The following is a 24,335-nucleotide window of genomic DNA, read 5'->3' as shown; positions in this document are numbered from 1 at the left end:
ATTCACAGCCCGGCTGTGAATGAACACGTCATCGAAATAGCTCGGTGCGAAGTCGCGCACCGAGCGCAACAAGTGCGTGACGCACCTGTTGAACGTCGCTGGGGCGTTCATCAGCACCTGCGGCATTACGAGCCACTCCCAGAGCATGCCGCTCGGAGTGCTTACCGCTGTGAGAGGGATATCACTCTCACGCATGAAGATCTGATAGAACCCGTCTCTCAGATCCAGAGTACTGAAGATAGTACTCGAGGTCATCGAATCGATGATCACATCGTTTCGAGGTATCGGCGTCTGCGCCGGTACCGCCGCATCGTTCAGCTTGTAATAAACATGAACGATGCGCCACCCGCCCTGTGGTTTCTTCACACAGAACGTAGGCGCGCTGTGCGGGGACTTCGATTCCCGCACTTGTCCTGCCTTGCGACGACTTTCAAAGAAGTCGTCGATTGCCTTGACTTGCTCACGCGGCAGTGGCCACTGCCGCGTGACGCAATACTTCGTTCCCGGCACGAGATCAATCTCGTGCTGAACACCCTTGTCCTGCGGTAACTCCGCAGGAATGTCGTCCGGGAGTACATCCTTGTACTCACGCAAGACCTTGTAAAAGGGGCTCGCCTTGAGCGAGTCCCAGCCTTGCTCGTCGAAGCGTTCCTTCTTCGACTTCGCGCTGAGGGCGTCCGCGCCCTCACAGATGAGCTGATCCAGCTCTTCTGCTTCACACGTCATCCTCTCGACGTCCTAGAGGATACAGATCTACTCTATGCGTCCATCGTGCAGGTCGCGAGCGAAACGCTTCCAGCTTGTGACTGGGAGCGACATCAACTCCGACACTAACGTCGGAGGATTATCCAGCCTCATCTTCTTGTATTGGAGACCAATAATCGTGCGCGTCAAGACACTCAATGTCTCGACGGTCGTCTCCAACTCCTCTGTCTGCCCGGCAGACACTGCTTGTAGCGTCTCGGTCCCTGACCGAGACTTGCGCAGCTTTTCTCGCTTGCGCCGTTCACTTCTCGTGCGGAGACCGGCTCCGCGAGTTTCTTCTTGTCCAGGCCCGGCCGTGGACAGTTGTTCCTTGTATTCGCCGGCGGGTTTTAACCGCGGGCGCACGCGTTCAAGCCCGGCTTGATCGCGCACCGCTTCGTCGTGCAGCCCGGCTGCACGCGAGCTCGCAAGCATTTCCGGTGCGGGACGTTTGCAACCGTCCGCACTGCTTGCAGCGTCGGCTCCCAGAGCCGACGCGCCTTCTTTACCTCTACGCCTAACGGCGGAGTGTCTTTCGACAAATTGTGTGTCGACATTATCTGTCAACACGACGGCGTCGCCCCGGACGCTTCGAGACCCTCTCGAATCCGATTGAACCAGGCCCTGCTGATTCGGTTCACATCTTCTCCCAACGACTCTCGCAGTCGTTGGCGTTCGCTTGGGGTGATCGGAGACAGCCGTATTCCGCGCTGTCTCTGATGGAGGGCCGCATGCACCGCGTGGTGCATGTGCTGCGCCGACAGGGCCATCGCTCTCTGTCGCGCTGTTGCTGCTCCCGAAGCGCACGATCGTGCGCTTCGTCAAATCGATCACCGGATCATGCTGTTAGAGGGTGCTGCGTGTGCATGTGCGTGTGTGCACCAGGTGTGGGTGCAAGGCGTGTGTGCGTGCGCGTGCCTCTACGCGTGTGCGGGGGGGGGGGATTTGTGGCGGTGTCAAGTGCTCATGATGAGACGCGCAGGTTGCGTGCGCGTGAGAACAAGCGTGTGGGAGCGTGTCCAAGTGCTCAAGCGGCGTGGACATGCGTGTGGGTGCATAGTAGGAGTTAGATATGTAGGAGTAGGGCGTGCGTGACTTTGGTCATGCAGTATGGTGTAGTGGGTTAAGTGCCGGGTCTGGGTCTGGGTTCGAGTCCCCACACGGACGTTTTTCTTTTTGCCGACAAGAGAGCGTAGGAGGCAGGCTAGCAGCTAAAACTCACTCACTCAATCTCACTTTTGGTTTTGCAATCTCGGCCCGAAGCCGTCTTCTAAGCTTTCAACTCTCCGCAGCTCGTAGCCCAACTTCCTTTTGGTTATGAGCCCAAGTACTGACACCAAGTTCAAGGTCGAGCCTTTCGACGGCTCGAACTACTCACTGTGGAGCTACAAGATGAAGATGTACCTGATGTCCAAGGGATTGTGGGAAGCTGTCTCCGGGGAAGCCGGATCGACGGCGAAGGAGCAACAAGCGCACGCGGCGATTGTGCTCAACCTGAACGACTCGCAGTTGATGCACGTGGTGACGTCCACGACTGCGAAGGAGGCGTGGGACACGTTGAAGAAGTTCCACAAGACTCAAGACATGGCAAACCGGCTGTGGCTCAAGGAAAAGTTCTCGGCGTTCAAGTTCACGGCGTCCTCCGTCGGCAAGCACGTGACGGAGTTGGAGAAGCTCGTGATGGAGATGAAGAACGCGGGGTGTGAGCCAACTGAGGAAGACGTCTGCGCGACGATGCTGCGGAGTCTGCCATCGAGCTACGAGGCTCTGGTTCAAGCGTTTCGCATGTCAGTGAGTGAGTTCAAGCTTGCAGACCTGGTGAACAAGCTGATTGCGGAAGAAGTGCGTCAGAAGGACTCGAACCGCATCGAAGAGGCGACTGCGCTTCTTGCCGGCAAGGGCAATGGGAAGCAGCAGCAGAAGAAGAAGAACGCACGCGGGATGCGCAAGAAGGAGCCCTTCGGGAAGTGTTTCAACTGTGGCAAGCCCGGCCACTATGCGAGGGATTGCCGTTCCGAGGCAAGTCCCGATGAAGATGTCCAAGACCAGTCGAACGTTGCGTTCCACGCGACGGAAGCTTTTGCTAGCGAGTGCTGGGTGGTGGACAGCGGTGCTTCGGCACACATGTGCAAGACACGCGACGCGTTTCAAGAGTACTCGGGTGTAAAGACTGCGCGCACCATATCGAGCGCAAAGAGCAGCGCGAGCTTGAAGATTCTCGGGGTTGGAACAGTTGTTCTGCGTGTCTGGACCGGTAGTGCGTGGATAAACGCGCGACTGGAAAACACACTGCACGTTCAAGATTTGAACAAGAACCTGTTCTCTCTCACGGCTGCAACGGCACGCGGCATGACCGTGACTATGGACAGCGAGCAGTGCGTTGTGAAACGCGGCGGCCAAGTGGTGGCGACGGGCAGGAAGCAAGGCAAGCTGATGTTCCTCAACATTGAGGGCGGCGACGAGTGCCATGCGGCTGAAGACAATATGGATTTGTGGCACCGGCGACTCGGCCACGCGTCTTTCGGCACGCTGAACTCCATGATCAAGGACGGGAAACTCAAGGGTGCGCTGGCAGAGCCTGGAACCGTGTGTGGCGTGTGTGCGACTGCGAAGCAGGCACGCAAGCCTTTCAAGTCGACCAAGGAGGGACTCGAAGCCAGGGAGAGCGCACGCAAGGACACCACTGTGTGCTCTGATGTGTTGGGGCCCGTCACTCCTGCATCCAAGTCGGGCTACAAGTACATTGTGAGCTTCATCATGATGAAGAGTCGCTTTGTGACAATCTACCCACTGCGCAAGAAGAGCGAAGTGTGTGAGGCGTTCAAGAAGTTTCTCAAGGAGGCAGAAACAAGTGCGGGCATCAAGGTCAAGGTGCTACGCAGTGACAACGGCGGTGAATACTGCAACGCGGGGATGGTGGCTCTGTGCGACGAGAAGACCATCAAGCAAGAGTTCACGGTGCCTTACAACCCGCAACAGAACGGCATGGCAGAGCGGATGAACCGTACGCTGGTCGAAATGACACGCTGCATGCTGGAGGAGAGCGGGATGGACAAGTCGTACTGGTGCGAGGCCATCATGACAGCTGCAGACATTCGGAACGTGTTGCCTAACACGTCAAGCCCACACGCAAGCCCATTCCAGCTGGTTTTCAAGAGGGCGCCACGTCTGGAGCACATGCGCGTTTTTGGGACCGAGTGCTACGCCCATGTGACCAAGCAGAATCGCAAAAAGCTGGACAACTCGGGGATCAAGTGCGTGTTTCTCGGCTACGCCAAGCAACACAAAGCATATCGACTCCTAGACCCCAGTGACGGATCGATCGTGATTTCAAGGAGTGTGAGGTTTGCTGAAGCGCCACCGGTCACAATGGCGAAGACGCGCAACCAGGAGGTGATCGACATCATCGACAACGATGAAGAAGAGGAGCGCACCGAAGAACCCAGTGTTGACGACGGTTTTAGCACGCCCCCGACACGCCCACTCCACGAACCCGAGGAGCACAGCGGACCGACCGGGTCTGTGCCAACGCGTGGCTCTAGCACGCCAGGGAGAGAAGGGGAAGAGGAGTGGATGGTGCGTCCGGCACGCAAAAGGCGTGGAGTCGTGCGCTACCAAGCCGAATTTCCCGGGACTCGAAGGGGTGAGTTCAACCTGGACGACTACGAGGCTGAGTTCGATTCCCTCTACTGCTTCCTCACCGAAGACGACGACGGTGAGCGCGCGGTGTCGTACGATGAAGTCATGCGGAGCAAGTACAAGGACGAATGGCTGCGCGCCATGGAAAGCGAAATGAAGTCGCTTGAGAATCACCGCACCTGGAAGTTGGTGGACATGCCGTCAGACAAGAAGACCATCGGGTGCAAGTGGGTGTTCCGTATCAAGCGTGACCCGAGCGGGAAGATCATCAAGTTCAAGGCTCGTCTCGTGGCGAAGGGCTTCACGCAACGTCCAGGGGTCGACTACACGGAGACTTTCGCTCCTGTAGCACGCAAGGAGTCCATCAACACGGCGGTGGCGATTGCAGCAGAGGAAGACATGGAGGCTGAAAACGTGGATGTGGACACCGCGTTTCTCTACGGCGACGTTGAAGAGGAGCTCTATATGGACCAGCCGGACGGATTTGAAGACCAAGTCAACCCAACCAAGAAGTGCCTGTTGATGCAAGCGCTTTACGGCACGAAGCAAGCGGCACGTCAATGGAACAGCAAGCTGAACAAGCACCTGGAGGGCCAAGGTTTCCATCGGTCAGCGGCGGATCCGTGTGTGTATGTTCGGCGTTCGGACTCGAAGTTCAGCATCATTATCGTCTACGTGGACGACCTCATGATCTTCAGCAGGACGAAAGCGGAGATCGGTGAGATCAAGAAGGCGCTGAAGCGCGAGTTCAGCATCAAGGAGCTCGGTGAGCTGAAGTACTGTCTCGGCATCGAGATCCACCGCAACCGCGACGACAAGACCATCGTCATGAATCAGCGAGCGTATATTCAACGACTCGCGGAGAAGTTCGGCGTGGAAAAGTGCAAGGCAGTGCACACACCAGCGGACAGCAACTCGAAGCTGGTGAAGCCGTCAGAAGACGAAGATTTCGTGCCCAGGTACCCGTATCGCGAGTTGGTGGGGGCTTTGATGTACCTCGCAACTTGTACGCGCCCGGACATTGCTCAAGCTGTGGGTGAAGTGGCCAAGTTTTGCGAGCGGTACAACAAGTCTCACTGGGTGGCTGCGAAGCGGATTTTGAAGTACTTGAAGACCACTCAGGACCTGGGACTCGTGTTCAACGGCGGGACTAAGGGAGAGCTGATCGGCTACGCGGATGCGAACTGGGCAGGTGATTTGGACACCCGGCGCTCGACTACTGGCTACGTGTTCTTCCTGAACGGGAGTGCAATTTCGTGGAAGTCGAAGCGGCAACCGACAGTGGCAACCTCGAGCACGGAGGCAGAGTACATGGCACTGTACAACGCCACTCAAGAGGCAGTGTGGCTGCGTCAGCTACTACTGGACGTGGGGTGTGAGTGTGTGGGTGCGACTACCATTTTTCAGGACAACCAAGGTTGCATTGCGCTGGCCAAGAACCCAGCGTACCACTCACGCACCAAGCACATCGACTTGAAGTATCACTTCTTGCGCGAGAAGGTGGAAGACAAGGTCATCGTGCTCGAGTACAAGCCGACAGACGAGATGAGCGCAGACAGGTTTACCAAGGCACTGGCGCGACCCAAACACCGCCAGTTTCTCGTCGGACTCGGCATGGACGCCTAAGACGCCAAGCACAGCGCATCAAGGGAGAGTGTTAGAGGGTGCTGCGTGTGCATGTGCGTGTGTGCACCAGGTGTGGGTGCAAGGCGTGTGTGCGTGCGCGTGCCTCTACGCGTGTGCGGGGGGGGGGGGATTTGTGGCGGCGTCAAGTGCTCATGATGAGACGCGCAGGTTGCGTGCGCGTGAGAACAAGCGTGTGGGAGCGTGTCCAAGTGCTCAAGCGGCGTGGACATGCGTGTGGGTGCATAGTAGGAGTTAGATATGTAGGAGTAGGGCGTGCGTGACTTTGGTCATGCAGTATGGTGTAGTGGGTTAAGTGCCGGGTCTGGGTCTGGGTTCGAGTCCCCACACGGACGTTTTTCTTTTTGCCGACAAGAGAGCGTAGGAGGCAGGCTAGCAGCTAAAACTCACTCACTCAATCTCACTTTTGGTTTTGCAATCTCGGCCCGAAGCCGTCTTCTAAGCTTTCAACTCTCCGCAGCTCGTAGCCCAACTTCCTTTTCATGCCGTGCAAGCCACGGCATGCCCAACACCATGTCGAACTTATTGTCCAGTTCGAGGACGTGTCTGGTGAGTGTCTGGTGTTAGATCAGACAAACCAGTTCTGTCGAGTATCACACATGTCGGGCTAACGTGCGAACTGGCGGCGGCGGCTCCGTCAGTGATTCTGACTGGCTCCTGTATTCTCAATTTTCGGTTCAAAGAAAACGCAGGAACCGGCGACGCAACGGTAGATTCAGCTTGTATTTCTTCTTACACGCAGCATCCTGAGATGACGTCATGCTGCCAACCATAGTTACGCGGGTCCGAGACGTTACATCACGCGGCAACATCTCGACAATGGGCCCCTTCGTATTTTGAACAACGTAATGGTGAGATTTGATTGTCTTGCACGCTCCTCCGCTAACCACCGACAGCGACGCGCATGGAAGTACGAGTGCAACAGCTTGTTCATCCGTTCTAGTCAACGCGCCGTACTCATTTGGTAGATGGCCGATGTAGTTGCCATTTACAATAGTATGTGCTGGGGGAACGGTGTGCTTTTGACTTTCAATGTGATTTGTGCAAGTGTGACACAAATTCATATAGACCGTATCGGCATCCGTGAAAATCGCTGTGTACAATAAGTTAGATCCCATCATACGTGAAACGCGTATGCATCAAAGAGGGGACACTTACCAACAGGGTAAAGAAGTAATCCCTGAAGACGTGAGTCTAAATCTGACACATTATATTGCTTCTGAATACAGGCATGTATATTAACGTCGGGGTGCACAATAAGGCATTGACGCATCGACTTCGAAGTATCAACAATAGAGTGGTTAGTGATACCTGGTACAAATTTAATAACAAAGGAGGAGCATACCTTGACAAGCACATCTGTCAACAGTTTTGTTTCAATTTCGGTGCGGGTAAAACATAGTTCACATACACAGCACGACTTCGTTTCTTCCCAAGCAGTCGTCGTGGTTGCTACACCTTCCGTTATCAGCTCTTGTGCGTGATCAGGTGAAAGAATAGTGATGACCTGGTCTTGTCCATTTTGAGCAGCTCCTCTTAATTGTAAACGTTAGCCCTGTGGCGTTCCCCCAAGAAACTGACGCGTCGCTGCGAGGAACTGTTTGTGGCATCTCTAGTATCAGACTCGGCTAGATCTATCCGGGGAAAACTCGCAGTGGTTTTGGGGACGAAATATCCGTGGTTGATGAATTAACTACTCCAGGATTCACCACTGGAAGAATGTTTGACCCGCTATACCATGAGCGAACTGTAGCACTCTCGCAAAACAGGCCGGAAGATGAGTCCTCTGCAACACGTCAAGTTTTGCACAGCGGTGGCTGCTGCAGCTCGCGTTCCACGGGCGTCGTGTTCCCCTCGCAGAGCACTGAACACGGATATCACACTTTTGTTTTGCGTTGCTTCAGACAGCTCCTTCTTTTTTCGGTTTGTCGACAGCATCTTGGCTTGGCAGAAAAATAGAAACTAAGCTCAACTCGGAGTGATTGGGATCCGCAGCCCCCACGCAATGGTATTGGTAAGACACGCTCGACAATCGCTTAAATTCGAATGTTCCACTACGTTCGTCAATGAAGGTTTCTTCAGGAGATGAACACTCCATAGAAATTCAGAACGTAGAAGTTTCCATCGGTGTGCAGTGCTTTGTCTGTCACCTTTAAACTGAACAATTATCACTGTGTGTATGCTATCATACAAAAGCCAACGCTCTTATGGTTTGTCAGTCCTGGCACGATGTTATTTTTTACTGTTTGTAAGAACACATTATGGCTTGATTTGCCGTATGTCGTCACCGTATAGTCAGGAAACACGACGACTCTATTATTTTCTGTGCAAACGAACAATCCATAAAAAAAATAAACCCGCAGAAGTATCCACCGTGCAGTGATTCGCTTCTCTCAAAGTTTCGAACTACATCGGTTCATTGTTCCTAAACTTCGAAGTACCCATCGATCATTACAGGTTCACGTATGGTCACGTTTTATCCATGGAAATTTTAGTGATAACAACTGAGTAGGCAATGACAACAAATTATCGCCACCAGCAAGAAAGATGGTCAACCAATGAATACACTATATATGTCATTTTCTGTGCCCCTGCAGCTTCATTTGTATACAACGTTAACTACCAACGATAATAGCCCATGTGATACCCATTCGATATCAAACAGCAGTTTTGCTGACACACGATCAACCAAGTGTCGCTCGCTTGAAGCGGGTCGTTCTCGGTGGAGACTCGAAGCACAGCACCTTGGGGTTTTGGTTACGTCGTTTCGTTGGGGGCCCATTTCCAACCTCCTTGCGTATTTTGCGCTTGGTTGACGGCATCCCTATAGAAACACGAAAGACCCCGATCGACTTGTTAGTTTGGATGCGAATTCCAGAGTAAGCCTCTGGACGGTCAATGTATTCATGGGCTACTGTACCGGTCTAAAGCATACGCAAATCAAATCAAAGACCGGAGGATAGACCGCTGACCGGGATCAGCCATCTTAGGAATCCAGTGGCTTCCGGCGGTACTTCTGGAGCCAGCTCCTGGCGTGCTCCAGGTCGGGGGCGTGGAGCCAGCAGAGACTATGGCCATCATTGCGATGCTTGTCCTCGTCTGCCAGTTCCAACACCTCCCCCACAAGCAGCACATTGGGTGCGTCTTCCCATCGCCAGATGCGTCTACCCGAGGCCACACAGGCCACACTTGTGCTCATGCTGCGTCGCAGCAAGGGCTTTCGTAAGGAGATCTGCGGGCATCTCGCCCGTGGGCAAGTGCACCACCGCAATCTTTCCGTCCTTCAGCATGCCCTTGACCCTCTTGTACCAAACGTCGACAGTCTTCTGTGTCTCGCTCAGCCCTTCGCGTTGGAGACGTGCGATGGCGGGTTGGCTGTCCATCGCCAGCGTCATCGGGACATCTCGCTTCAACACTTGTTCCACCATGAGCCGCACCTGCTCGCCGTCCTCGACAGCGTAGTCAGCCGACATGTACTCGGCAGCCGTACTTAACTTGGCAACGATAGTCTGCTTCTTGCTGCACCACGTCACTGGGCACCCAAACAAGAAAACGACGCGACCGGAGATCGATTTGCGGTCGGTCTTGTCGTTAGCCCAGTCCGCGTCCGACGTGACGAGGATATCGTCGCCCGTGGGCGCCAGTCGGAGCTTCTTGTTGCGCGTGCTGCCCAGGTATCGCATCAGGAACTTTGCAGCGTCCCACGCCACCTTGCGAGGCCGTGCGCAGTGTCGGGCAAGTTGACCGACTGTGAAGCTGATATCGGGTCTGGTGACGCGCGCGAGGTACAGGAGTGCTCCTACCGCTTCTCGATACGGCATACGTCGTATCAGTGCCGACTCGCTCGGAGAGGGGTCGTCGTTCAGCTCGTCCAGTCGAGTGTTCGGCACCATTGGAGTCCGCTGCTGTCGCGCACCGTCCATGGCGAAGCCGTGTAGTACTTCGTCAATGTACGCGGATTGTGACAGCAATACCGTGCCCGACTTGTCGCGTTCGATGTGCACTCCGAGGAATGAGTTGGGCGCTCCAAGATCCTTCACCCCATACTGCTGAAGCAGCGCGGCCATCATACGGCTCACTTTGGTCTCGCTCGCGTGCGCCACGAGCAGATCGTCTACGTACAAACAAACGAGCAGTAGAGATCCGTGAGTGTACGCGAAGTAGAGGCACGGGTCGACCTCGGTGGGCTGCAGGCCCTGGCTGCGGAAGTATTCATCTATAGCTTTGTTCCATTCGCTTCCGGCTTGCTTGAGTCCATACAGGGCCTTGCGGAGGCGCCACACCTTTCCAACGTTAGTTGAGCCGCTGTAGCCGGCGACAGGCTTCATGTAAATCACCTCCTGCAGATCAGCCTTCACATAGGCCGCCGGCACGTTGCCTTGGCGTACAACGAGTCCGAGCTTCGCGACCAGGACGAAGAAGACTCTCACCGTAGTTAGCGGGGCGACCGGCGCGTACGTAGCGACGTAGTCGACGAGGAAGTGCTGGTGATCCCCGCGGGCACACAGGCGAGCTTTAAACTGCACTAATTCACCCAGAGCTCCCGTCTTCAAGCGAAACTGGATAGTATGGTCCAAGACGGTGGCGCCGTCGGGGGCGTCCACCCACTCGAAAGTGCCGTTGTCAAACAGCGCTTGTACCTCTTTCACGATCGCTCGATGCCATTCCTCCCACCGAGGGGACCGCCGCGCTTCGGCCAGGTTGAGCGGTTCGCGATTGACTTCTCCCAGTAGGGCAAATGCACTTACGGCCGTAAGAGCGGTCATCTGTGCAATTCTTGACGATCGTCCGGTAGAAGCGGAGTGGTGTTGGCTGCTCTCCTCCTGCGGACTGGTCGCCCCGAGCATCTCTCGCCCATCGTCACCGTCGTATTCGAAGCCAGCTTCGTTGTCCTCCCCCACAGGCTCTATTTCGTGGAGCATGCGGTTGATCACCGTCGCTCCTCTTGCTTCGAAGACCGGCTGTCCTGGGCCCGGTAGTAGAATGTTAAAGCCCTTGACTTCGTCCGTGCAGCCGACGAAAGCGCCGAGTTCTTCGCATGAGTCCTTCTTAAAACGCTGGTACTTTATGCGGATCTCCTCGGGTACTCGCACCGAGACCGCTTGCCCGAACACTGGCACTTTGCTGATGTCAGGCTTGCGTTTGAAAAGTTTCTCGTGTGGCCTGATTGTCTGTCCGCGCTTAGGTATGCGGTTTCGAAGGAACGCCGCATGTTTGAGCGCGTCCGCCCACATGGAGTGCAGCAGGCCAGAGTCCGTGAGCATTGCGGCAGCCATTTCAGTCAGCGTGCGTATGGCGCGCTCTGCGACGCCGTTCTGCGATGAGCTGTACCGCGCCGTGTGCTCTTGGACGATGCCTTCTCGCTGGAGCACGCGCCTGAAGTCCTTGTTGATGAACTCCGTCCCGCCATCCGTGCGCACGACCTTGACCTCGGACACTGGGATGGCTGCCTGGCGCTCGATCATCTTGAGAAATGCAGACACTTTGGAAGCGGCTTCGTTCTTGCGCTTGAGCGGGTATACCTTTACGTACGCTCGCCACACCACGACCATGAAGTACCGGTGGCCCTACCGAGACTTGGCCACTGGGCCACTCAAGTCGGCGTGTACCACGCCATCCGCGACTTCGTCACTGCTGATTCTGACCTTCGGTGGCGCACGGTCGACGGCCTTGGTGATCGCGCAGACGACACACATGGGTGGCTTCGCGCCTTTGGCAATGCGCAAACCCTTTACGACCTTGTTCTTTGCCATTTCTTTCAACGTCTTGTAGTTCACGTGACCGAATCGTCGGTGCCATGTCGCGAGGTCAGTGCCGAGTACAGAGATAGCCAACGCGACTTGGATCGCGTCGTCCACGTGGGCCTGGTCCTTGGTCAACAGCGGGTACACACCGTTGCCGTCTCGTGCGATACAGGCGACGCGGCCCCTCCGCTTCGGTTGGTACACGGTGCAGCCTGCAGGCGTGAACACGACCTCGTGCCCTGCGTGGATGAGAGTGGACACGGACAGTAGAGTCTTTGCAAAGTTCGGAACGAAGTAGACATTCTCGAGCTCAAACGCGCGGGTGATACACGCGCCTGCGCCATCATCTACCAGTGCTTCGATCTTCAGTTTTCCTCTTCGTCTCGCGACGACTGTCCGCCATCCGCGACTCTGACGACGAGCGGCTTGCTGTCGCTCACGTCCGTCAGGCTGTCGAGCTGGCCCGTCAGGTGGCGTGACGCGCCCGAATCCAAAAGGATCGGGCTCCACCTGACGCCGTGTCCTCACTTATCGTCCTCGCTGTAGTCGCTCGACTCATCCGCTTCGTCGTCGTCGCTCGCCTCATCCGTCACAGCTTGGGCTTTCGCCTCTGGCTCGTCGTCGATGGGCTTCTTTACTTTGAGATACTTACGACAGAAAGCCGCCGTGTGGCCAGCTCCGCCGCAGTCCCAACACGTGATCGACGACTTGGAGTTGGAGGTCTTCGACCGCTTTTTGCGCTCGACGGTGGCGGCGTTGGCGTCGGCGACTCGCTTCTTTTGCCCTTCACGCTTCTTGAACTTCTGCAGCTGTTTCTTTTCCTTGCCTTTTGACACCGAACCGGCCGGAGTTGCAGTCTTGGCGCGCGAGCGGTCTGGTAGGCGACCGTCGGTCTCAGCTTTGCGAGAAAGGACCGAAACGGCGGCTTGCAGCGCTCGCTCTGGTTGCTCACTCTCCAAGTCGACTTTGGTCTCCAAGAAGTCAGTGTACTTGGGGTAAGCGTTGCGAACAAACGTGACCAGTGCGTGGCGCGAATTTGCAGGCTCGCTCTTCCCGCCTTCGAGTGCGTCTGCCATTTGGAGCAGACAGTCCGAGAACTCGCGGTACGTCTCGTTCCACTTCTTCTTCTCGTTCTTGATCTTGCTTGCGACGTCGACACCAAGCAGAACGGGGCGGAACTCGTGCACCAGCGCGTCCCCCATGTCTGCGTACGTGGCGGCGGGGTTATCTGCGCGCCAGTCCTTGGCCAACGACGCGCCATGCCGGTCACGAACGTCTTCATGACGGTCTTCTTCACCTCGTCGCTTCACGTCTGGCCGGCGAGAGCTTGCGCGTCTTGAATAAGGTCGTCCAGCTCCTCCTTAAACTCCCTGGCCTTCGCGTCGAAGCTGCCTGGCAGAACGGTGGGGCAACCTTGATGTTGTGCAGGTAAAACCGTTCGGGTTTCTTGGCGTGGCCACCGCCGGGGTTCTCTTCGGCCTCGTTGTTCGGCTCTTCGTCTGGTTTATCCTCAGGCTCGGCCTGCGATGTCGGGCCTTGGCGTCGGTCCACAGCACCCGGGAGACCGATCGCGGCAGCGATCGCGGCCAACGCTGGCGCGACAGCTGCGAGTTGAGCCGCCACTGCTGGGTCGATGACCGGAAGCTCTGCAGGCGCCGCCTGTGGCGCATTCGCTGGCACGTTGGTGGCAGGTGCCTGCGTCGGGAGGGGGCTCGCTGGGGCCACGGATCAAACGCTGGCCGACGCTGAGCCAGATCTGGCGTTCGATCTGGCACGGGCTCTTCTCGTGGTCACCATCTTCCTTGAGCGGAATGCGGCTGTTAACCTATAGAAATACGAAAGACCCCGATCGACTTGTTAGTTTGGATGCGAATTCCAGAGTAAGTCTCTGGACGGTCAATGTATTCATGGGCTACTGTACCGATCTAAAGCATACGCAAATCAAATCAAAGACCGGAGGATAGACCGCTGACCGGGATCAGCCATCTTAGGAATCCAGTGGCTTCCGGCGGTACTTCTGGAGCCAGCTCCTGGCGTGCTCCAGGTCGGGGGCGTGGAGCCAGCAGAGACTATGGCCATCATTGCGATGCTTGTCCTCGTCTGCCAGTTCCAACAATCCCCGCTGGTGTTGCAATCATTAAGTCTTCATCCCTCGAGGTTCGTGTTTGGGGCGGCGTGTGACCAATACCGTCATGCTTATCCTGACTCGGACACACAGACAGCCCATCGATACCAGTGGCGCTCGAGCGATCATCGCTGGTGTGCTGCTCAGTGCCTACGTCAATAACTTGAGCTGTTTCTGTAAGCTGTTGCGCGGGGCCGACATCAGTGGCGTGGTCACCTACAGGAATCGGTTCACGGCCGACATTAGTCTTTAGCGCTGACCAGAGGCGTTGCTTGTACACGGTGGCGAATGTGCATGCTGCCAACTGGATTATCGTACAGGAGCTTCAATGTGTGAACTTTGTCGAACCGATAGCTGAACCCTTGACGATACCCAAGTCTGTTTAGGGCTTCGTTATGGCTCTTTCAAAGTGTCAGCTGGGAGACGCACTTGCGGCGACGCGAAATGTCCAGTGTTTCGTACACTTTCAGTACTTTGTCAAAGTCGGGTTCGTCGTCACGATTCATCAATTCGAAGCGCCAAAACTTCTCGTACCCCTCCAACCGAAGAATGCACATCTCGAAGGGGACATTCACGTTCGGAGCGGGGCGTTCGTTGGTGATGACTGAGCGAGCGTCGTTCACTGTACGGACTGGTGGCCGAGCTTTTTCGGCCGCTTGTTCTTGGCGTTCTGCTTCCAACAATTCCAGGGTTGTTGGCATCGTGGTAAATTGGCAAATGATTAGCCTGTCGCCGGCAACCCACTTCGTACTGAGCAATCTTGCACGCATCGGGGTATCTTGTGTCACATACAATAACAAAAGGAAACACGGATAATAAATTTTGCCTCGTCACCTTCCACGGATACGACATTCCTTAGTGTTCGACATGCAAACATCCTACCTGGGTAACGCCCCTACTCAATGGAACTACATTGTCTTGGTGTCCGCGATCGACGCATGAAACATGCATATCATGGTGGGGTCACCCCATCAACTGCCCTACATCATGGACGAAGGGTGCTTTGCCAGCATACTGCTGTACAATCGAGCTCCCGCGCGCCATCGACACGAACTCTAACGAAAGCAAACACGGACAATTAGCTTTGCCTTATATTCTTCCACACGTACGACATACGTTAGCGTTCGATATGTCATCCTTTTACGTCAGTAACACCCCGACCTGACGGATCTGCTCTTGGCGTGGTGTCCGCGGTGAATTCACCAAGCACCACTATCTGCATACCCTAGATGTAGACCATCCGTACGTAGGAAGAAGTCCTGCAACATGGCCGCAGGTTGTTGCTGCCAGATTACGCTCATTCACCCGGGCATTCTGTTATCGTCGACCATTAAGAATGCAAACATGAAGCCGTAGTTAACACCGTCAGCTTCCATAGATACGACATCCCTTAGCGCTCGTCACGTCATCCTCCTATCTTGGAAATGCCGAGTCCTCATGGAATCAAACGCACGCACATACCGATGTGTTCGGTCAATACACTATGCACCACGCCTCGCGAGTGGACTTTGAGCAACTTTGCCGTTAAGGTTAGTTTCTTATTTACCCAGCGTTGTTGACCCCACACCGGCAGCAAGCCATTCCTATCGAGAGGTCATGCACGACACGGTTGGTCATGACCATGATACCATTATAATCGCGCGTACGGCTAGCGCAGCTCCGACAACGACTGCAACCACAAGGGCACAACATGAGTGGCTACCGCGCCGTCACAGCTATTACTACCATGAAAACATATCTTCAGCGGCGCCGCTTGCAGAAACCATCTCCGTTGTTGGTGGGGACTACGACTTCGTCGAGACGCAAGAGTGGCCACGCGACATCATCCACATAGCCAATAATGTGTTCAATGTATCACAGCCGTATCCTGTTTCGAAGCGATACTCGAGCTACCACGATGACTGCGAATGCGAAGGAGAGCGCTGCATGCCCGACAACGGAACGCGGCACAACAGTTCGTGCATCAATGTCAACCAGGACATCGCCAGTGGTGATTCAATCTGCTTTGTTGGGTCCACGTGCGGAAATCGTCTCAAATAACGCTACGCCATTGTCTTGATATCTACACGTGTCGAACTCGGCGTCATCTGCAGGGCCACAATTCCATTTTTTTGGTTCATTGTCGAGTACGTGGGCGAAGTGCTGTTCGAACCTGATGCCATCCAGCGCGCCGATAAGCGCTACCAGGTCGAGATGAAGACGAAAGGTAGCTGGGAAGGACCAACAGATGTGTTTATCGATACTGCGAGGTGCGCTAATGAGAGTCGCTTCATTAACCATTCATACAGTCCCAACTGCGGCCTCTTCGAGCTCGAGTGAACGAACACGTCGCGCTTGGGCACCTTTGCCAAAGACGACATTCCTCCGCTACGGGAACTGACACTTCGGTATCGCGCGTCCAACACTGTTCACGTGTCAGTGCGGATGTACAAACTGCATCTCACACCATACGTAGTGTCTTAGCTGAGTGTGTCATGACTTGATACTAGACGTGTTACCATTGAATTCCAGGACTTCCGTTGCGTTTGTGTAATCATTGATTCCATAGTTCGTTCCGAATTCACCACCACCGCGAGTTCAAATTCAATATAGTATCATACACCATGCACGGGGTGTACTTTCCGCTGCTACACCACAGGTTTTTATTTGCACAATGGCTGCACTAAATGCCGACTCCACAGTGACTATCCACGAGCTGTAACTTCACGACTGTCGCTATCGTGACATACCTCGGCAGCGCGCAACCTGGTGTCACAACGTCCAGCACCACGGCAGCGTCGACGCCAACATAGCACGCACGTTGTTGGTGCGGTCGTGCGATTTTCCTCGTGGCAGCAACATTGGCGGGCACTAACTCTCCAATATACGTACAACAAACAGTGCTACCATGAGCAGCCTCATCTAGAAGTCATTCCGCGACTGGATGGCGGTCGTCACTGGACCCTTCCAACGAATAAGGCCCAGTAAACAGCCTTGCCGGTCATCTCGACCCGTACGTAGCCTCGTGGTCATCACCCTCCACCCTGTAGAACTCCCAGCACGCATGGATCGCACAAAGTCAGCTTCTGTGATGACAACTCGCTGTCTGGCTTTGTCATATGCGGCTGTGGCGTTATGTAGCCCTCCGAGATCACAACAGCTCCACCGGATGATGCGTAGCGCCATGGCGCGCGTACGAGGGCGCCCTGTGTGTCGCAAGGGCGCTCTCGTTAAAGCCTTCCGTCTGGCTTCCTTGTAGCAGTGAAAACAAGCAATGTGGTGGGTGCATGGCGTTAGAAAAGAAATTGTGTAGACAATGTTAGCAATGTACCAGTTGAAGGTGGTGATGTGTGGTGTGTGTGGGGGGGGGGGGGGGGGGGGGGATACTGAAAGCAAGTGGGGTACCAGAACCATATTTAGTGTTTTGCTGTCATTGGCTGAAAATAGGGGCCTCCGTCAACTATAACAGGTGGGTACATGGATACCTAAGCGAGTGTTGGCGATCCATGTGTAATCGTCACGGTTCACTTAAGTTAATTTCTATGCTGAACATCCGTACACAACACGTGTAGCCACCGCCGGTTTCGCAAAATGGCTTTAAATCACCCAGAAAGTCTACAAGTTGAATTACGGTGCTTTAGAAACGGCCGGACCACCGGTAGCCTTCAGCTTCTAGCTGAAAGAATTGTGGCGTTGGGTTTTGGTGCCGAACTGTCACGGTTTGGCCGACGTTGCACCTTTCAGTGAACGGCGACAGAGTGTCTTGATTGGCGGGTCTCATTTCCCGCGCTATAGTGACCTAGGAACAATAGTGACCGAGGTCTCGGCTGGGTCTAATAAAACCCCGGCCGGGGTTAAAAACCTCGTTTGTACCCATTTCGTGTCGTACCCTCGGCTGTGTAGAGCCGGTTATACGATTCCCACAGAGATCTGTTTACACTTGATATTTGTATAGATATATAGGACTAGCCAAATGATGACCTACAGAGGCTCCCAGAGCTGTAGGGTAAGAAAAATAAATCAGCAGTCTTCCCCACAAGCCACCAAGGGTCAAGTCCGTCTTCGGTAAGTCTAACTAGCTTGTCTTAGGGTCTGGATACGCTCGGCTGCGTGGGATGCCTGTCAGCGAGCTTGAGGTACATTGAACCGAGAGTTTGTTGCTGGTCAGTCCAAGAGATAGGAGTGGCCGAGAGTTAGGGGCGACAAGGAGTGTCGGTCCCTATATATTGGTGGAACCCGAGTGTTCCCAAGTGTATTTCACTACCCGCCGAGGTTACCCTCGGCAAACCCGTATTAGGCGTGACTGCCGGTACCCTAACTTCTGAGGGACTGCGGGGGTTCGCGCGAAAGCGCAATATTGCATTCTAGCCCTCGCTCGTGGCTAGTAGTGCAGGTTTTTAGGTTGACCGAACTCAACCTTGGTATACAGAGGTGCTTGCAACCAACCCGGTGTAAGGGATCGTTCCTGGTCTTCAGGTGTTGATCCAACGTTCGCTGACCTTTCGCGAGGGAAGCGTGTGTTGTTGGTGGGACTCATACCGTTCGGTAGTGAGATTTTCTGCGTGTTCCTACACGACATTCCACAGTTTGATAGAAAATAATCCCATCCTGTAAAGAGTATTTAGGCAATTCATCCCCCTGCTTGAGCTTCTTGATGATCCACTGTAGATCCTTATTCCATGAATACATCGACTTCGCCATTTGGGCCACTGTCACCTTGTTTGGTACAATCGTTGCCACAATTTCACGATTCTTGGCTGCTTCCAGTAGCTCTTGTAAGCTTACTTGAGCAGCTTTCTGTTCAAACTCTGGATTTCGTGACAATGCATCAGCCACGGTATTCGTTTCTCCGGGAATCCACTTGAACAAAGGCTGGAATTCAGCAAGCTCATTGAACCATCGTGCAACGTGTCGGTTTGTAGTCTTCTGAGTCAGAATCATCTCAATACTTTTGTGATCCGTTTCGACCGAAACGGTCTGTCAAGAAGATACACACGCCATACTCGAAGAGCATGCATGATCGCGAGCAACTCCTGTTCTCGAACAGGGTAGTTTAGTTCCGCTGGCTTCATCTTCCGACTAGTATACGCGATTGGATGCTCTAGCTCTTCCTCCTTTTGAAACAAGACTCCCCCGATTGCACAATTCGAGGCGTCCATGCGAATACCAAAAGGTTTTGCAAAGTCAGGAAGGTCGAGAACTAGTGGTGAAGCTAACTGGCGTTTAAGCTCTTCGAAGCACTTGAGTTGATCGTCCGAGAGTTCAATAGTCTCTCGTGGACGCTTTCCCTTGATGCTGTCGTGAAGTGGTCCTGCAAATTGTGCAAAGTCCTTACAGAACCTGGACACATAGACTGTAGTTCTAAAGAAGCTCTCCATTTGCTTCTTGGTCTTGGGAACAGGTCATTCTGCGATGATGCGAACCTTGTCTGGATCCATTCGGACTCCTTTTCGTCCGACGAAATCTCCTAGGCATGGAATATCGTCCACACAGAACTGACACTTGGGTAATTTGATGTAAAGTTGCTGTTCTTCACATCGCTTGAGCACACGATCTAAAGCTTCAAGGTGCTCTGCGACATCTTCACTCGGGGTGAATACGTAGATGTCGTCAAAATAGATCCTCGTCACGTCTCTTAAGTCCCTAAATACTTTCTGTAAAAGACGGTTAAATGTCCCGGGACTACCACTGAGTCCCATTGGAGTAACGAGGTATTCAAATAGACCATCAGGGGTCGAAAAAACATGTAGCTTAACTTGGTAGTAACCCCACAGTAGATCCATGCACGAAAACCAATGTCTGCCCGAGATGGCATCAAAGGTATCCTCCTAGCGCGGCATCGGTATAGCCGGCAAAATTGTTGCTAGATTTAGCTGACGATAGTCGTGCACAATGCGCCATCCAACAGGCTTCTTGACACAGAACGTCGGCGCGGAAAATGTAGACGTGCTTGGTCGAATAATGACCGCTTGAACCATCTCTTTGGTCCAATCTTGTATTGTGATGCGCTGATCAGGGCTCTGGCGCCATTGTTTCACCGAAATAGGTGTAGTACCAGGCTGAAGAAGGATTTCGTGTTCGATTCCTTCTCGTACAGGAGGCGTCTCGTTTGGAAGTTCCGTGCGAAAAACAATATCCTCATACTTGCGTAGTGTTGCATACGCTGGCTTATCCTTAAGTGCCTCCCATCCTTGACTCTTAAAGCGTTCTGCCTTCTCAGAGTCATGCAGATTGATGACAAAGACTGCTTCAATGTCCTTGTCATGACGCAACATTCGTAGAAATTGTTGAGCTGAAATAAGTCGTGTCTTGCCATATTGGCCTTGGTGGCCATGCTGCCGATAGTGGTTGAAAATCTCGCGACTTTGGTCGTTACGAGATCTGCGTTGCCCAGCGACTCTTCTAGCTGGGCGTTGCTTAGGCAGTCTTAGTTGAGCATCTTGGTCATCCTCCATCTTGATGCGTGGTGTAACCTGTCCTGTACTCCAGTCGATATCCATATTTTGCTCTCGCAGCCACATCATGCCCAGAATAACATCTTTGTTTTCTGGAACGGGCATGACTTGGAAGTTTCCCGACGTCAATGGGAAACCTGGTAGCTGCATATTCATCTCTACGGTTCGACGCGGACGGTGTACCACTTGGTCATAACCAAGGTCGACCTGCATCAACTCGCCTTCGGTTACCTCCAATCCAAGCGTATTCACCAATTCCTCAGATACGCCATTTAAGCTGCATCCATTATCAATGAAAAAGGTGACGGGTCTCTCTTGACCCGTTTCTTTGTACGCATGAGCCTCGGCTTCCAAGATAGGATACAGTGCGCCGCTGATATACTTATTTGCTTCCTTACGTTTCGGAGCGGTACATTGCGGGAAAATGTGACCAACTTTGCCACAGTTATTGTATGTAGCTGTTTTCGTCCAATCATCACTCTTATTCTTGTTCTTCTCGAATCGCTTTGGTTTCTGCGATGTCGGCTTGGTTGAACGTTTACCGGATTCGGCCGGTGCCTGCGATGACTTGGTTCCGACACCGAAGCGTCTATGGTACAACGACCAAGACGCGGGGTGTAGCTTGCTGCTCTACCTGAAATGCTCTTGGTGATGCGCAGGTTGCTAATGGCAGCCATCGTATCACTACGACGAAGCACGATGGTTAGTGCTTTGGTCAACGAATGACCAGAGCGCGTGTACGGCGCCGATGCTCCACGCGCTCAGCCATGACTAGCATGACCCATGCGGGTCCGCTATCATGGCAGGAGGTGAGCTGAGAGCTCCCTCCACTCTTGGGCTATGTGATGCCCGGGATGGTGTCGACCCACACGGGAGACACAAGACACACGAAGTGTCAGGGAGGGCCGACGGTTCCTCCCAAGTGAACTGCCGGTGGTCAAGGAGAACCACCGGAAGTTTGGATGCAGTAGCATCCCGTGCCGAAGCACTGTGCGCTTGCTAGCACCGCAACGCGAGTTGCTAAGGACGGCGGCTTCGCGGCCGACATCGTCCTTTGTGCAAAGAAGCACCTCGCAGTGTCCGCCACGGACACAAGTCACTGCGTGACTGTCGAGAGGGCACGCCAGCCGTGCTGTGGCTGCGCCCGGGAATTTCCAATTTGGGAGTTCCAATTCTCTCCCTTCTGATTGGAGAATAAGGTGTGATTCTCAGATAAGTGGGGGGGGGGATGTAACGGGGTACACCGACGTGTACCCATGTTACATAAAGAGTGACGGGATGCCCCTCTTTAGTGCCCATGGTCCGTGGTACCAGTTGGCGGTGAGCCAACCAATGGGCACTTGTTTAGCTTTTACTATAGTTGACTTAGAGTTTGTAAGGATCAAGCTTGGCTCACCTATAAAATATATTCAGTCTTTAAACCTGCCGTCTAAGTCGTAGTCGGTTCCCTTAGACCGGGAACCGTGAACTTGTTGTTCACCGAGAGCTTACGCTCTCTAGCACTTCCTCTGTACAACGTGCTATGTACCCCGTCACAGTCATTGTTTACAAACTCCAAATGAAGAGAAAGCGCCTGCTGGCCTGCACATGCGTGCACTTCGAATTGGTACAACAGAAATTAATAGGGACAATAGGTACTGCCCTCGAAGGGATTGTGGCTGTCATTTCCGAATTTGCGCTGGAGGAGACAACCCCATGCCCAGAAAGCGCGCTGGTGAAGAGAGTGTCCGCTGTGGCAGTGATGGCTCTAGTAATGGCGAAAACTCCACCGCTGTGGCTATGGTGACGGTTGGCAAGAGAGCTTGAAGTGCGCCCGACGATGACGATCTGTTGCGACATCTTCACGACGCTTTCGAACTGTAGAATTCTAACTATGGTGGCGATACTTGCGGGTTTGGTGATTTGCGTCGTACGTGTCTCGTCGGTTCTCGCAGTGGTGGTGGAGGCGAATGTGGTGTACTGTTTGTGGGCCAACTCCGGTCATGATTTTCGTGGCGCTGGAGGCGTTCGTGGCTTTGCTGGTTCTGTCGAAGGTGGCATATTGGGTGTGGTGAGCGGTGGTGTAGGAATTCACCGCAGTGTGGGTCCTGCCGTTGGAAGCTGACGCTGCTGTGAAGAATCCCTTGGGTAACCATATCAAACGGATAAAGGGTTTCTCCGCCTGGTGATTGGTCATGGCGAGGGATGGTGATCAGCGAGACAGACAGGAGCAGTCGCCGGGCAGAGATGCATCAACGTTGGAACAACTGGCGGAGGCGAATAGATGATTATATCCGAGCTATTGGCGGTGGTGCTTCCAACAGTACTCGTCGAAGACGACGGAATCGAATTTGGTCCAGCTGTAGCACCACTCGATGAGCTCAGAGAGTGTGGGGGCGGAAAAAGCTTCGCTCGGTGATTCTAACAGCTGCGTAGACACAGAAACCGAACTCGACGAAGGGATGGGGCTGTCGAGAGAAGTAACCTGAGCCTGAGTAACACGACTGACGAACTGGCCATTTCTGGATCAGCGGTACTCAGCGAATCTGGTGAAGACTTGCCAGGGTCAGTATTTGTCGGCGAGACAGGACTATGCGAAGTGTAAGGCTCTGCTTAGACCCACTACTTTAGCTTACACGTGTGCGCACGTGTATGAGGAAGCGTAGGAGTATTTAACTTAGATTCAGTATGCTTGCAAACGAAACGATCGGAATCGTGGTTTTGGTACCAGACCCGCAGTATGCGCACGTGGCACCGTAGTCCGGGCGTCAGGCTCTGAGGAAGCGACCAGGTTCTCGCCAGTCGTGTACGGCGAGTAGCACTCGAGCAGTGTGTACACCACAAGCACGGCGATAGCGCCCACCTTTTCAACCATCGGTACATTGTCCTAGGTTTTGATCAGGTGGAAAGCCACCGACATCAAGTAGCAGCTCGTCACCAAGCACGAAAGCCCCACAAAAGAACCGAGAAGTGGTCTCCAAAACAAAAAGGGACACCACAACCTGGATCGTAGTAATTGTGAATGCGGATGTAGCTTGGAAGTCGAGATTAGGAGTAGGAAAGAAATTCGAATGTGAGTTCCATTGAGTTAATTTTGATTGTCTTCTTCTCTTTCCTCCTAAAGCACTGCTCCAAATACCACCTACTCATCATAAGATGTAGCGGGATGGCTAAATGTTACGGGAAAGGTTCATGTAACGGGATGCAAATCCCACCTTCGACCAATCGTGTTGCAGGATTCCAAAAGCTAAGCCAACCAGATCGCAGTATTTGTGTAGCTTCAAATGCAGTCCCCATAACCCACGCGACCAGCACGCATAGGACGTGTGACTCGTGGTAGGGATCCAGTAAGCCAGTCAGACGACGAAGGGCAATCACTAAAACGGTAGCGCTGACGTGCAGCACAGTGTAGGCTAACGGTATTGGGACCACGGTACTCAGTAGCCATGTCACCGTGAAGTGATACTTGTGAGCGGCAGCAGCAGGCGTAGCATCGATGACAACACCACAAGGACTCGATGTACTGCAGTCGATGCTCAATGTCGTCTGAATTTGCCAAAACTTTTTTTCGCTGGTACAGGGCTGATACCTATCCAGGCAACATCTTTCCATTCGCAAGTCCATAGGTAACATTTCCCATCCATCAGTAGCTGTCATCACTTTTGATGCACCGGTAATGGAACGGGGTTACATGAAGAGTGCCTGTCACTCTTCCGAGTTGGGTACATCGTGTATCCAACACCACTGACACGTGGATGGTGTCCCACAACGACACATACATAATATATATAGGAGAAACTATAGTTGGCTTAGGAATTGCATTGCATTGCAATACAATTCGCAGGCCTTGGACAATACAGTTTGGTATTGTACGGAAAGACCGAGACATCAGTAGTAATTACAGCAGTATGAAGAGGAGCAATAATAATAGCAGGAGCAATATCAGTATATTGAAGTTGCATCACGTGCTTGGTTGGTATTACCTACTCGGAGTCAACAAGCAACGAGGCGTTCCACAAGTCCCGA

Source organism: Phytophthora ramorum, assembly GCF_020800215.1.
Source record: "Phytophthora ramorum isolate Pr-102 chromosome Unknown Phyram_PR-102_s0015, whole genome shotgun sequence".
Taxonomy (NCBI): Eukaryota; Oomycota; class Peronosporomycetes; order Peronosporales; family Peronosporaceae; genus Phytophthora; species Phytophthora ramorum.
Note: the sequence above shows the minus strand (reverse complement) of the source record.